The following is a 16,792-nucleotide window of genomic DNA, read 5'->3' on the forward strand; positions in this document are numbered from 1 at the left end:
ATATCAGGACATTCTGCGTTCACTTCGTTTTGACTCCACAACGGACCTTGGTCCTGTTTGGTATTAAAGTCCACAAGCAGCTCGGTAACTTTATCTAAAACGGCACACACCGTGTGAGACTCACTAACGACCTTACTCTCGACAGCCCCCTCCTCCTGAAACATACGACTGAGGGGATTGGAGACTTGGTTGTCAGATCCTTTAGTTGTCGCAGCTTGAAATGAAATCGCCAACGTACCAATCCTCCCAGTTTTCCTGGGTCGAGCCAACACCCAACTTAGGGCTTCATTGTCTGTCTCGAGATCAAATTCCCTATGATCAAGATAGAACTTAAACTTCTCTAAGGCGAAAAGCACAACTAGTGCCTCGCACTCATCAATGGAGTACTTCATCCTGGGCCCAGACAACCTTCTAGACTCGAAAGCTAATGGGCGTCTTACACCTTGATCTTCCTGCAACAACACAGCAGCAATACCGACACTGGAGGCATCAGTTTGAACGATAAATCTTTTTCCGAAATCCGGGATGGGTAAGACCAGCGGTTTGGTGATAGCAGCCTTCATAGCTTCAAAAGCCGCCTGTTGGCTCTCACCCCAGACAAGTTTCTCGCCCTTCCCACGCAGTTCATTCTTGGGAGCGGCCATCTGGGCAAAATCAGGGAAAAAATGGCGAAAGTAATTCGCCATCTCAATAAATCTGACAATGTCCTACCTATTTCGCGGCTGCTGAAATTTCTTCAGCACCTCAGTTCGTTTCTGGTCAATCCTAATGCTTAACGGTCAACCCTTCATTCCGAGACTTGGAGAGGACCTCACGAAGATGGGAAATATGATCCTCAAATGATTGACTATAAATGACAACATCACCAAGGTAATTACAGAACAAGAAAACTTCAGGTCGCCAGGATATGATCTAACAAACAACTTCCCCAGTGGACAAACCGAATGGCACCCGGTTGAATTCATAATGGTTCCAATCAGTGCAAAACACGATGACATGTTTAGACTCCTCGGTAAGAGGAATCTGATAATAAGCTTGGTTGAGATCAAACACCATGGAACACGTAGTCCCCCAAAAGCATGTAAAGCAGTTGTGAAGATCCGCCAAAGACCGTCCTGTAGTCCTGGCCCTGAGCTTTAGGAACGAGAAAAATCTGTGATGCGTATTGAGGTGCAGACGGCCTAATGACCCCCTCCTTTAGCATACTCGCCAGTTTCGGTCTCAAGATTTTCATTTTGGGAGACTGTCGCACCGTAGTATCGTCAGCCAAGCGTATATGGTACTGCACGACGTCAGTGACTCCCAGATTATTAGCGAAAACACGGGGAAACTCCTGAATAAATTCAGCTACTGACCTACTTGACCCAGCTCAAGATGGGCCACATCAAATTCACTGGAGTTACAATTTACTAAATCCCTCACACTTTCGCAACGGCAAGAGGTTCAAAATGGTTCAAATGGCTCTGAGCACTATGGGACTTAACATCTGTGGTCATCAGTCCCCTAGAACTTAGAACTACTTAAACCTAACTAACCTAAGGACATCACACAACACCCAGTCATCACGAGGCAGAGAAAATCCCTGACCCCGCCGGGAATCGAACCCGGGAACCCGGGCGCGGGAAGCGAGAACGCTACCGCACGACCACGAGCTGCGGACCGCAACGGCAAGAGCAAAAGGCTATCTTGTCACCAGGTGAAACCTAAAAGAGAAGGTGCGGCTCACAAAGTCGAGACCCAATCCAGTTTTCTGAATAAAATCACACCCGAGTGACAAATTGAGCGCTAGATTTTTAACAAGAAAGAGCGTAGTGGTCCACGAGAAATTACAAATAGACAAACTACCTCGCAACTCGCCGACCACAGGCAACTCTTACGCACTGGCCATACGAAATCTCTGAGGGCAGCGGCACAAGGAAGATAATTTAGAAAAATGCCCAGACTCCAAATACTTTTATAATTCAAGAAAGACGTGGAGGTACCGGAATTCAACACCGGGCACAAGGGTTCTTTTCCTAGTCGGGCACAGATAAAAGTGAGGGCACATCCGGAGGGAGCTTGAATACGCGCGCACCATGGGACATGCCTCCGACGGTAACAGCCCCTCCCCCCCCCTCCCCCCGCCCCTTATTCACCGGGTATCATAAGCCGGGTCTAGGAGCTCGTGGGACTCTCGCGCACCAAGCGATCGTATGCGCCACTCCGAAAACAACCTTTCCCAGAAAGGGATGCTTAAGGAGCCCTATTAATTCTCGAGGTGAGCAGAGGAGCTTCCAAGTGCTCCCCACGCCTGCGCTGCTCATCCAAAAATGCCAGGCATTCAATGGAATCAACCAATGTCTGCAATTCCCGAAGGTGGGGTGGGAAGAAAAGGCCAGTATTGAATTCCGAAACTAACACACCCAGAGTCAAGGTGGCTAGGCGCACTCGCTCGACATACTGGTTCATCGGCTCAAATGATGCTTTCACCCGCCGGTAATATTTACTTTCAAGCTCGTTCCGCATGCGCGGCGAGAGCTTCCTATCGACAATCAGTACCCTTAGTTGACCTATTGAGCTTCAGATATAAAATAGAATACCTTTCGCCAAGGGGTAAAGTAATGCTAACATCAAATGGTGAGGCGTCCCCAAGGCATCCGCATGAAATTCAGATAGCACCAAAAACCACAAAAACGCTGGACGTGGCCAAAGGTATTGAGTGAAAGCTATGAAATGGCCTTGAGTAAGCACATAATCGTGTTTGGTAGTCTAGAAGAGATAGGGGATCCAGTATTAGAATCGGAATTTAAAAGTGCTTTGGAGGACTTACGGTGAAATAAGGCAGAAGGGATAGATAACATTCCATCAGAATTTCTAAAATCATTGGGGGAAGTGGCAATAAAACGACTATTCACGTTGGTGTGTAGAATATATGAGTCTGGCGACATACCAGCTGACTTTCGGAAAAGCATCATCCACACAATTCCGAAGACGGCAAGAGCTGACAAGTGCGGGAATTATCGCACAATCAGCTTAACAGCTCATTCATCGAAGCTGCTTACAAGAATAATATACAGAAGAATGAAAAAGAAAATTGAGAATGCGCTAGGTGACGATCAGTTTGGCTTTAGGAAAAGTAAAGGGACGAGAGAGGCAATTCTGACGTTACGGCTAATAATGGAAGCAAGGCTAAAGAAAAATCAAGACACTTTCTTAGGATTTGTCGACATGGAAAAAGCGTTCGACAATATAAAATGGTGCAAGCTGTTCGAGATTCTGAAAAAGTAGGGGTAAGCTATATGGAGAGACGGGTCATATACAATATGTACAACAACCAAGAGGGAATAATAAGAGTGGACGATCAAGAACGAAGTGCTCGTATTAAGAAGGGTGTAAGACAAGGCTGTAGCCTTTCGCCCCTATTCTTCAATCTGTACATCGAAGAAGCAATGATGGAAATAAAAGAAAGGTTCAGGAGTGGAATTAAAATACAAGGTGATAGGATATCAACGATACGATTCGCTGATGACATTGCTATCCTGAGTGAAAGTGAAGAAGAATTAAATGATCTTCTGAACGAAATAAACAGTCTAATGAGTACACAGTATGGTTTGAGAGTAAATCGGAGAAAGACGAAGGTAATGAGAAGTAGTAGAATTGAGAACAGCGAGAAACTTAACATCAGGATTGATGGTCACGAAGTCAGTGAAGTTAAGGAATTCTGCTACCTAGGCAGTAAAATAACCAATGACGGACGGAGCAAGGAGGACATCAAAAGCAGACTCGCTATGGCAAAAAGGCATTTCTGGCCAAGAATACCGGCCTTAATTTGAGGAAGAAATTTCTGAGGATGTACGTCTGGAGTACAGCATTGTATGGTAGCGAAACATGGACTATGGGAAAACCGGAACAGAAGAGAATCGAAGCATTTGAGATGTGGTGCTATAGACGAATGTTGAAAATTAGGTGGACTGATAAGGTAAGGAATGAGGAGGTTCTACGCAGAATCGGAGAGGAAAGGAATATGTGGAAAACACTGATAAGGAGGAGGGACAGGATGATAGGACATCTGCTAAGACATGAGGGAGTGACTTCCATGGTACTAGAGGGAGCTGTAGAGGGCAAAAACTGTAGAGGAAGAAAGACAGAGATTGGAATACGTCAACAAAATAATTGAGGACGTAGGTTGCAAGTGCTACTCTGAGATGAAGAGGTTAGCACAGGAAAGGAATTCGTGGCAGGCCGCATCAAACCAGTCAGTAGACTGATGGGGAAAAAAAAAAAAAGAAATCCTAGGGAAATGATTTGCTAGAGGGCGACCTAAGCCTTGGGCCACAGACACCTGATCAACGAACTGATTAGTGGGGTAGCTGCTGGGCTTGCTCCCGTTTCCTGACTTCCCAGGCCTAAGGACGTTGCTTGGACCTGCAAATTCCTAACTCGATCACTCAACTGCCACACCATGGTAACTTCAGGCTGGCTGAGTGGCAAGGAGGTAATGTCCCTCAAACGAAATTGCTAATGTGCTAGGTGGTCCTGAATGCTACCTATTTTCCGAACAGTAGGTCGACTGTGCTGCAGAAAGGACACATTCCGCTGCACCTCATCCAACGCCTACCTTCCCAATGGTGCTCGCCGAAACGCAAAGCGGGGTGCCCAGGGCCACGCACAACCTGGCCGCCAGCTCTGGAAACTACCCTCGGTGCTAAGTTCCTGAATTCTAAAATTATACTGCAAGTGCTCTTTCTTTAGGTTCATGATTCCGGGGCAGCCCCTTGGGTAGCTGCCTGCGAGCAACGGAATAAATTAATACAATGCTCGACTGATAGCAAGGGATCCTAACACACTAAGAAAATGACCACAGGAAATGACAAATGACGAGAGAAACGGTAGACAATTCTAAAACCCCCTTTTCAACAGAACACAATCAAGCTCTGCTACCAGCTGTAACCTACAATTCTGCATAAAGGGATGTACGGTAAAATGTTAGGTCCTATGTATCATGATGTTTCATTTCCTGTTATTGGAAACATGTAGGCCTTTGGCAATCCCAATTTCAGTTAACTACAAAACAGATTTAGTAAGATAACAGATCTCAATAATAGGGCAAAAAGCAAGTAGGCGTTGACTAATAAAAGCCTCAGCCAACCCATATTATGAAATAATTCTTAATTTAATTAAAAGGGAACAGGCAGGCCTTCAACAACAACAGCTTCAGTGAAGAAAAATTACCAAATAGAAAAGAGGCAGACCTTCAGTGACAACAGCGTCAGTTAACTACGATTACCAAATAGAAAACAGAGAGGTCTTCAATGATAACAGCTTCAGTTAAGCGAAATTATAATATACAAATAAGGCAGGCCTTCAGTAATAACAAGTTCAGCTAAGTAAAATTACCAGATAGAAAACAGGCAGGACTTCAGTGATAACAAATTCAGTTAAGTAAAATTACCAAACAGATCAACTAAGAAATCACAATGGTCTCAATAGACCTATAGGTATCAATAAGAAAATAACAGCTAAGACCTCAAAATCCTAAACTTAACTGAAGTTCACGGATCTAAGCTGAAGCTTGCCGGTTCCAAAGGCGGCCCAGAATTCAGCACAGTGAAACTGGCTTCAACTCTCTCATCAGTGTGTCATATCCCAGAGATGGATGGCCAGGCTACGCACGAAGACGGCACTCGAAGTCAGCCATGGATTCAAATCGTTCCGCAAATATGCCCAGCAACCACTCGCCGGATTCCGTGCCCAAGACGCTGGCACAAGTGCTCGCCTTACTCGCCGGCGCATCTCTCACACAGTCCTCCTAGCTCCGTTACCACTCCCCACCTCGCCACGTCACAACACGCCCCCGTCCCCATCAATAACCTCGAGCAAAGATCTTAGTGGCCTCGAACCAGAGGGACATCACACGACAGATCGAGACAGCGGCGCCAGGAACTCCCATGGTGACGCCAGCAAACCTGCCATGGCTAACGGGGTAGTGACAGAAGATGAGAGCTCCTGCGGTGTGAAGTTACTGCTGGGTCTGAAAACAGAGAGAGATTGCAAAAATGTAACTTAGCCTGAGCTATACTTCCAACTGGTTGAGGCACATGGTTAGTCCTCTGTTGTCTATAAAGTGATAGTATCGGCCAGTTGTTTCGATCAGCTGGAGCTCACGACGGCGAAAAGTTTAGGGCTAGACAGAAGTTTATTATTAATAAATGGGAATTTGTGTGAAATCGTGGAGCAAACTTTCCGTTTACCTGCCACAGTTTAGGGAAGATCCCATCAGAGCATGTCGCAGCATTCATTATACTGGCCGTGAAATCTATAGAGATGTTACCAGCCATTAATATGACAATGTTGAAGAAGGCTTTGAGACACGAGTTAATTTAGTCCATAGACAAACTCGATAATGAGCAAGAAGACAAAACTCTGTGGAGACATGGATGAAGCACGTGGATCAGTGCACAGAGAACCAGTAACAGAGAGAAACAACGTTAACTGTAAGCAAGTGCAACCCGAAAGCTTGTAAATACCTAGCCATTTTGGACTAAAGTCACCCATGTTAGGATTGCTGTCTACAAGGCAGGGGTTATCATGTCCAAGCACTATCCAGAATGCTGTTCGTGGACGAGAGTTCGACTCTGCAGTAGGGCAGTTCGCCTTGACACCAACGGAGCTGGAGCCGCCGTCACATCGAGCCATCATTGGCGGTGAGATGCAGTTTGCTGGCCATTATTGCAGAGCAGTATGTGGTGGCCGTTACGTCACCTGCCCACTGCCTTCTTGGCAGAGCTGAGGGCGCTAGTCACACCAACACGCTTGTGGCTGACTGCCAGGATTGGACTCATCACTGACCTACGTCGCGGTCTGTCAGTATTGCTGGATGGCACACACAGGAAGCCACTGAGCACCTCAGCCATGCTGCTGTTGCCTGTGTTGAACCACGACAAGGAGCCATAACAAAAATATTTCGAATTTCCAGTTGTTTGTCTGTCACTGCACGGTGTCGCCCTGTATCCCTCCGCCTCTAGTCCTCGTCACCAAACTTTCCGTCTACCTACCATAATTTCCCGCCCCATGAACCATGGACCTTGCCGTTGGTGGGGAGGCTTGCGTGCCTAAGCGATACAGATAGCCGTACCGTAGGTACAACCACAACGGAGGGCTATCTGTTGAGAGGCCAAACAAACGTGTGGTTCCTGAAGAGGGGCAGCAGCCTTTTCAGTAGTTGCAAGGGCAACAGTCTGGATGATTGACTGATCTGGCCTTGTAACAATAACCAAAACGGCCTTGCTGTGCTGGTACTGCGAACGGCTGAAAGCAAGGGGAAACTACGGCCGTAATTTTTCCCGAGGGCATGCAGCTTTACTGTATGATTAAATGATGATGGTGTCCTCTTGGGTAAAATATTCCGGAGGTAAAATAGTCCCCCATTCGGATCTCCGGGCGGGGACTACTCAAGAGGATGTCGTTATCAGGAGAAAGAAAACTGGCGTTCTACGGATCGGAGCGTGGAATGTCAGGTCCCTTAATCGGGCAGGTAGGTTACAAAATTTGAAAAGGGAAATGGATAGGTTAAAGTTAGATATAGTGGGAATTAGTGAAGTTCGGTGGCAGGAGGAACAAGACTTCTGGTCAGGTGACTACAGGGTTATAAACACAAAGTCAAATAGGGGTAATGCAGGAGTAGGTTTAATAATGAATAGGAAAATAGGAATGAGGGTAAGCTACTACAAACAGCACAGTGAACGCATTATTGTGGCCAAGATAGATACGAAGCCCACACCTACTACAGTAGTACAAGTTTATATGCCAACTAGCTCTGCAGATGACGAAGAAATTGAAGAAATGTATGATGAAATAAAAGAAATTATTCAGATAGTGAAGGGAGACGAAAATTTAATAGTCATGGGTGACTGGAATTCGAGTGTAGGAAAAGGGAGAGAAGGAAACGTAGTAGGTGAATATGGATTGGGACAAAGAAATGAAAGAGGAAGCCGCCTGGTAGAATTTTGCACAGAGCACAACTTAATCATAGCTAACACTTGGTTTAAGAATCATGAAAGAAGGTTTTATACATGGAAGAACCCTGGAGATACTAAAAGGTATCAGACAGATTATATAATGGTAAGACAGAGATTTAGGAACCAGGTTTTAAATTGTAAGACATTTCCAGGGGCAGATGTGGATTCTGACCACAATCTATTGGTTATGACCTGTAGATTAAAACTGAAGAAACTGCAAAAAGGTGGGAATTTAAGGAGATGGGACCTGGATAAACTGAAAGAACCAGAGGTTGTAGAGAGTTTCAGGGAGAGCATAAGGGAACAATTGACAGGAATGGGGGAAAGAAATACAGTAGAAGAAGAATGGGTAGCTTTGAGGGATGAAATAGTGAAGGCAGCAGAGGCTCAAATAGGTAAAAAGACGAGGGCTAGTAGAAATCCTTGGGTAACAGAAGACATATTGAATTTAATTGATGGAAGGAGAAAATATAAAAATGCAGTAAATGAAGCAGGCAAAAAGGAATACAAACGTCTCAAAAATGAGATCGACAGGAAGTGCAAAATGGCTAAGCAGGGATGGCTAGAGGACAAATGTAAGGATGTAGAGGCTTATCTTACTAGGGGTAAGATAGATACTGCCTACAGGAAAATTAAAGAGACCTTTGGAGATAAGAGAACCACTTGTATGAACATCAAAAGCTCAGATGGAAACCCAGTTCTAAGCAAAGAAGCGAAAGCAGAAAGGTGGAAGGAGTATATAGAGGGTCTATACAAGGGCGATGTACTTGAGGACAATATTATGGAAATGGAAGAGGATGTAGATGAAGATGATATGGGAGATACGATACTGCGTGAAGAGTTGACAGAGCACTGAAAGACCTAAATCGAAACAAGGCCCCCGGAGTAGACAACATTCCATTAGAAATACTGGCGGCCTTAGGAGAGCCAGTCCGGACAAAACTCTACCATCTGGTGAGCAAGATATATGAAACAGGCGAAATACCCTCGGACTTCAACAAGAATATAATAATTCCAATCCCAAAGAAAGCAGGTGTTGACAGATGTGAAAATTACCGAACTATCAGTTTAATAAGTCACGGCTGCAAAATACTAACACGAATTCTTTACAGACGAATGGAAAAACTAGTAGAAGCCGACCTCGGGGAAGATCAGTTTGGATTCCGTAGAAATACTGGAACACGTGAGGCAATACTGACCTTACGACTTATCTTAGAAGAAAGATTAAGGAAAGGCAAACCTACGTTTCTAGCATTTGTAGACTTAGAGAAAGCTTTTGACAATGTTAACTGGAATACTCTCTTTCAAATTCTAAAGGTGGCAGGGGTAAAATACAGGGAGCGAAAGGCTATTTACAATTTGTACAGAAACCAGATGGCAGTTATAAGAGTCGAGGGACATGAAAGGGAAGCAGTGGTTGGGAAGGGAGTTAGACAGGGTTGCAGCCTCTCCCCGATGTTATTCAATCTGTATATTGAGCAAGCAGTAAAGGAAACAAAAGAAAAATTCGAAGTAGGTATTAAAATCCATGGAGAAGAAATAAAAACTTTGAGGTTTGCCGATGACATTGTAATGCTGTCAGAGACAGCAAAGGACTTGGAAGAGCAGTTGAACGGAATGGATGGTGTCTTGACGGGAGGATATAAGATGAACATCAACAAAAGCAAAACGTGGATAATGGAATGTAGTCGAATTAAGTCGGGTGATGTTGAGGGTATTAGATTAGGAAACGAGACACTTAAAGTAGTAAAGGAGTTTTGCTATTTGGGGAGCAAAATAACTGATGATGGTCGAAGTAGAGAGGATATAAAATGTAGACTGGCAATGGGAAGGAAAGCGTTTCTGAAGAAGAGAAATTTGTTAACATCGAGTATAGATTTAAGTGTCAGGAAGTCATTTCTGAAAGTATTTGTATGGAGTGTAGCCATGTATGCAAGTGAAACATGGACGGTAAATAGTTTGGACAAGAAGAGAATAGAAGCTTTCGAAATGTGGTGCTACAGAAGAATGCTGAAGATTAGATGGGTAGATCACATAACTAATGAGGAGGTACTGAATAAGATGGGGGAGAAGAGGAGTTTGTGGCACAACTTGACCAGAAGAAGGGATCGGTTGGTAGGACATGTTCTGAGGCATCAAGGGATCACCAATTTAGTATTGGAGGGCAGCGTGGAGGGTAAAAATCGTAGGGGGAGACCATAGATGAATACACTAAGCAGATTCAGAAGGATGTAGGTTGCAGTAGGTACTGGGGGATGAAAAAGCTTGCACAGGATAGAGTAGCATGGAGAGCTGCATAAAACCAGTCTCAGGACTGAAGACCACAACAACAACAACAACCATAATTTCGGGAATAGCCCAACTGAGCATTTCGCAGCTTTGGTAATACTGGCCGTGTAACCTATGGAAATGCTACCAGCCATAAATTTGACTGTGTTGAAGAAGACTTTGGGACCCGAGTTGATTCAGCCCATTCAGTATACAGCCAATGAGAGGAAAACTGAGTCATGGATAAAATAATGACCTGGAGAAAACGTACAAACACCAATAAGATCGCCAAAGCGCATGACGGAAGCGACTAGCTGGCTGCAGAACGTTAAAACCGTGCTATTAGCCCCTGATGGCAGTTACCTAAAATCACGAGCACATTTTAGTAAATAAGTTATACAAACTCCTGCCTCTGTGGATTTTGCTATTACTAGCCAACGGTGCTGTAGCATCAGGAGGAGGCCAGAAAGATTCCACTCCATGACCCGATTCTGAAGCTGATGGCCGGCCGAAGTGGCCGTGCGGTTAAAGGCGCTGCAGTCTGGAACCCCAAGACCGCTACGGTCGCAGGTTCGAATCCTGCCTCGGGCATGGATGTTTGTGATGTCCTTAGGTTAGTTAGGTTTAACTAGTTCTAAGTTCTAGGGGACTAATGACCTCAGCAGTTGAGTCCCATAGTGCTCAGAGCCATTTGAACCATTTGAAGCTGATGAATTGAAAAGCTTACACGTAGACACATACGAGAAAGCATGCCCTCTACAGAAATAAGCGCTATCAAACAACTGGAAAGCCTGTTACAACGATTTAAAACGAATGTTCTTCCATAGCGTGGCTACCAAGGCAAATGGCTATTTTCATGCTGCACCATCTCTGAACGGCTGCACCTGGCTTAGTTTTTATCTTTCTTAAAAGGATTCTTCCCAGTGTCTGGAACAATTTTTTTTTCAGGTGTGACCTCTGGACCCCAGAGTGCAGGGGTGGGCAAAGAGTTTCGACTATGTGTACTGAAAGTCACCTCTCAGCACTGAACACGCTTATGGCCTCATCTGGCCCCTTTAAGTAAGCTTCTATGCTGCCCCAGCCAGTCTGCAGAAAACTAACATGCCCTTCAGCATAAAAAAAGAGGGAAAGAGAAAAAGCATTTAGTTGGGCAGTCACTGGTAGTACTGAATATCATCTGCAGTTATGATGCAGTGCAAGAGATCGACTGTACTGACAAAAAGGATGACAAAATAATATCACGAGATATGTTGCGTGACAGGTTTGGGGAAAACCCCATGTACAAGTTCTTAAAAATAGAATTTCTTTTCGATTTCTTGACATTTGTCTCTTACTCACTTTGCCTTGGCTTCCTTTATTCATTCCTAAATGATATACTTCTGTATTCCTGTGCTTCCCTGAAATTTTTTTGTCCTTAATTTTTTAGAGATCAATTGAAGCATTTCTTCTGTTCCCTAAGGCTTGATCATAGTTACCCTCCTTGTGCCTACTTTCATCTGGCCGACTTCAGTGGCTGCCGTTTTTAGAGCTGTCCATTCCTCTTCAAATGAAATGCCTACTATGGTATTCATTATCGCACTGTCTACAGCAATAGAGAATTTCAGAGACCTCTCACTATTTTTCAGTGCTTTACTATCACACTTGATTCCACAATGATTATTACACGTGACCCTCTCAGGCATCAGCCTACTCTTCAACATTACTAAGTTATGATACTATCCTGTATCTGCTCCTGCATATGTATTAAAGTCCAATATCTGATCTCGGAATGTTTGTCCGACCATGAGGTAATCCAGATGTAATATTCTAGTATCTCCCGGATTCTTTTCAGGTTATTTCCTCCTCCTGTGATGTCTGAGTAGTGTATTTGCGATTATTAGTTGAAATTTATTGCAGAACTCAAGACGTCTTACTCATCTCTCACCGCTACTACCAACTCCATATCCTCCTGTAACTCTTTCTTCTGTTCTATCCCCTACTAATGTGTACCAATCTCAAATAACTGTTAGATTGCCATCTTATTTTACATACTGAATTACCCATTCAATATCTGCATACACCTTCTTTGCTTCTTCATCTTCTGCTTGTGTCGTTGGCATGTCTAACTGAGCTAATTTTTTTGGCTTTCTTACCTTTCCATTCTCATGAGAGCACCCCTCTCACTGAACTGTTCACACAAACTCTGTTCTGCTTCCCCATGTATAAAGAATCTAACCTTATGCCATTTTTTTTCTGCTGTTGATGTTACCCCATTATCGTCTAGCCCAAAATCCTTGTCTGCCTTCCATTTAACTTCACTGACCCCACTCGTGCCAAGAACGAGCCATTACATTTCCCTTTTCAGGTTTTCTAGCTTTCCTAGCACGCTAAATCTTCTAATATTCCACACTCCGACTCGCACAATATTAGCGTTTCGTTGGTTGTACAATCTCTTCTCAGTGTCACCTTCCCTTTGACAGTTCCTTCCTGATGATCCGAACTGGGAGATTAATCCGGAATCTTTCCCCATCTTGCAGATAATGATGACACTTCTTCAATTACAGGCCACATGTCCTTGGATACACGTTACGTGACTTTTAATGCATTGGTTTCTATTTGTTTCTGCATCCTCGTTCCATTGATCTTTGTTTTAGGTGCAGTTTCACAGAACATTTGAAAGAGATTGCCCTGAAACTGTACCTGCTCATCCACTATCTTTGACAAAGCAGGCAGAATAATGTTGACTCCATATAAGAGTATTCCTAGGCAGCCATTGCTAATTATTTTTATTCATGGTTTCTAACTCAGGACGTTTTGATTACTAAAGACGCTACCTCTAGACCATGGGTCCATTTAAATAGCGAGCCATACCGGCTCACGTAGGTCTACGTAACTCACAGCATTGTGGGCCTTTAGATATTGTATGCTAAAACATGATAAAACGTGGGGAGCAGTGTGGCACAAATGGCACAAACTGCCTGAATTACACTCAAACGCAAGAAAAAACCGACGCACCACGAAGAAATTATCCGAATGGGACGAAAATCGTTAGGTGTGATGCACATGTATACATGAAAAAATCATTACAATTTGAGAAAAAGTTGTTGATTTACTCGAGAGCAAGTCAATAACGCGTTGGTCCACCTCTGATGCTTATGCATCAGCTATTTGGTTTAGCAGTGATTGACAGAGTTAACGGATGTCTTCCTGAGGGATATAATGCCAAATTCTGCCCATTGGCGCGTTCGATTGTCAAAATCCCGAGCTGGTTACGGGTCTGGCCTTAATGCTCCAAACGTTGTTATTTGGGAATAGATCCGACGACCTTGTCGGCCAAGGTAGAGTTTGGCAGGCACGAAGACAAGCAGTAGAAACGTCTGCCGTGTGCGGGCGAGCATTATCTTGCTGAAATGGCCGGGATAGTTTGATACAAAGAGCAACAAAACGAGGCATAGAATATCGTAGACGTACCGCTTTGGTGTAAGGGTGTCGCGGATGACAACCAAAGTGGTCGTGCTATGTAATGAAATTGCAACACTAGACCGTCAGTCCTGGCTGTCGGGCCGTATGGCAGGCGATAGTGAGATCGGTATCCAACTACTCTCTGGGACGTCTCCAGACATCCATCGCTGGTGATGGGGGTTCAGTTCGAAGAGAGTCTCATCTCTCAAGTATAAAAAGATTGCAGTAGCATTGCCTTGAGAGATGAGACTCTCTTCGAACTGAACCCCCATCACCAGCGATGGGGGTTCAGTTCGAAGAGAGTCTCATCTCTCAAGGCAATGCTACTGCAATCACTGAGATTCCCGGCCGGCTGAAGACTTGTCTGCAGACGCCCCAGACCGATGCGATACCAACCTAAGTGTCCCCAACACGAAAACCCGGCGTGATGGTCTGGGGTGTCACTTCTTTTCATATCACGACCTTTATTGGTGGCGCCCTTTCAGCAAAGCGGGACATCGAAAATATTGTACGCCCCTTTTTGTTGCCGTTCATGGCAAGTCAACCTGGCCCTCATTTCAGCAGGACAATCCCCGTTCGCACACGGCTTGACTTTCTACGACTTGTCTTCGTCCTTGCCAAGTCGTACTTTGTCCCCAGCTGAGAACGTTTGGAGCGTTTTGGGCAGGACCCTGCAAGCAGTTCGTGATTTGACCATCTTAAGAGGTAATTGGACATAATTTGGTGCGATATCTCTAGGAAGATATCCCATAACTCTATCAATCTGTTCCAAACCGAATAACTGTTTCTACGAGGGGCGTTTGAAAAGTCCATGCAAAAATAAAAATTTCTTATGTGTTTGGAGTAAACCTTTTTTATTTTTCGACATAGTCTCTTTTTATACTTATACACTTCGTCCAATGCTCTTCTAATTTATTGATCCCTTCCCAGTAATAGGAATTGCCCAAGTCTGCAAAATAGCTATTAGTTGCTGCAATCAGCTCCTCGTTTGAATAAAATATTTGTCCTGTCATTCATATCTTGAAACTGGGGAACAAATAGTAGTCCGAGGGAGCCAAGTCTGGAAAATAGAGGGGATGTGAAACGAGTTGGAATCCTATTTCCATCAATTTTGCGACCACAACTGCTGAGGTGTGTGCTGGTACATTGTCGTGATGGAAGACATTTTTACGGTCCAATCGCTGGCGTTTTTCTTACAGCTCGGTTTTCAAACGATCCAATAACGATGAATAATATGCACCTGTAATAGTTTTACCCTTTTCCAGATAGTCGATGAGGATTATCCCTTGCGAATCCCAAAACACAGTCGCCATAACCTTTCCGGCCGAAGGAATGGTCTTTGCCTTTTTTGGTGCAGATTCTCTATTGGTAACCCATTGTTTAGATTGTTATTTGGTCTCATGTGTATATTAATGTATCCATGTTTCATCCACAGTGACGAAACGACGTTTAAAGTAATGCGGATTCTTCCTGAACAGCTGCAAACCATCCTTGCAACACTTCACACGATTCCGTTTTTGGTCAAGCTTGAGCAATCGCGGAACCGATCATGCGGATAGCTTTTACATGTCCAAATGTTTATGCAAAATATTATATACTCGTTCATTCGAGATGCCCACAGCACTAGCAATCTCACGCACTGTAACTCTTCTGCCATCCATCACCATATCACGGATTTGATCAATGATTTCTAGAGTCGTAACCTCCACAGGGTATCCAGAACGTTCAGCATCGCTTCTGCCCATATGGCCACTCTGAAAATTTTGAAACCACTTATAAACCCGCCTAATTGAAGGTGCAGAGTCACCGTAATGTTAATCAAGCTTCTCTTTAGTCTCCTGAGGCGTTTTACCTGTTATAAAGTAATTTTTAATCACCACACGAAATTCTTTGTCGTCATTTTTTGACAATCACTCGACTTCCTTGATTCACACCAATGCCAAACACAAAGAAATAGACCAATATGGATGAAACTTGTGTGCGTTCTTTCCAAAGATACTACTAACTAAACATGACCTTGATACACGCCAGTGGTGCCATCTCTCGGACTTTGCACGGACTTTCCAAACTTCCCTCGTCTAAGGGCAGAGGTGGACCAGTGCGTTATTGACTTGCTCAATTTCTGAATCTTTTTCTCTTCAATAAAGCATCGATTTTTTCCTGAAATTAAAATCATTTGTTTGTACCATTACATCAAATCCACCGATTTTAGTCACATTCGAAGAATTCATTCCTAGTACGTCTCGTTTTATGTGTATGTACTACAGGGAACTACACGGAGAAGGCTATATCTCGGTACATACGAGGTGCATTCAAGTTCTAAGGCCTCCAATTTTTTTTCTCCAGACTGGAAAGAGATAGAAACATGCGCATTGTTTTAAAATGAGGCCGCGTTCATTGTCAATACGTCCCAGAGATGGCAGCACCGTACGGCAGATGGAATTTTACCGCCAGCGGCGAGAATGACAACTGTTTTAAATACTTAAAATGGCGACGTTTTCCTTACTTGAACAGCGTGCAATCATTCGTTTTCTTAATGTGCGTGGTGTGAAACCAATTGAAATTCATCGACAGTTGAAGGAGACATGTGGTGATGGAGTTATGGATGTGTCGAAAGTGTGTTCGTGAGTGCCACAGTTTAATGAAGGCAGAACATCGTGTGACAACAAACTGAAACAACCTCGGGCTCGCACAAGCCGGTCTGACGACATGATCGAGAAAGTGGAGAGAATTGTTTTGGGGGATCGCCGAATGACTGTTGAACAGATCGCCTCCAGAGTTGGCATTTCTGTGGGTTCTGTGCACACAATCCTGCAGACGACCTGAAAATGCGAAAAGTGTCATCCAGGTGGGTGCCACGAATGCTGACGGACGACCACACGGCTGCCCGTGTGGCATGTTGCCAAGCAATGTTGACGTGCAACGACAGCATGAATGGGACTTTCTTTTCGTCGGTTGTGACAATGGATGAGACGTGGATGCCATTTTTCAATCAAGAAACAAAGCGCCAGTCAGCTCAATGGAAGCACACAGATTCACCGCCACCAAAAAAATTTCGGGTAACCACCAGTGCTGAAAAAATGATG

General features: G+C 44.2%; 1 protein-coding gene across 1 annotated transcript in view; it reads left to right on the plus strand.

Annotated features, from left to right (window-relative positions):
• LOC126252232 (WAS/WASL-interacting protein family member 3-like) overlaps positions 1 to 16,792 on the plus strand; it is a 148,550-nt gene that overhangs the window by 122,435 nt on the left and 9,323 nt on the right. The gene's annotated exons all lie outside the window — the stretch shown is intronic.

The sequence above is a fragment of the Schistocerca nitens genome, chromosome 4 (genome assembly GCF_023898315.1).
Source record: "Schistocerca nitens isolate TAMUIC-IGC-003100 chromosome 4, iqSchNite1.1, whole genome shotgun sequence".
NCBI lineage: Eukaryota > Metazoa > Arthropoda > Insecta > Orthoptera > Acrididae > Schistocerca > Schistocerca nitens.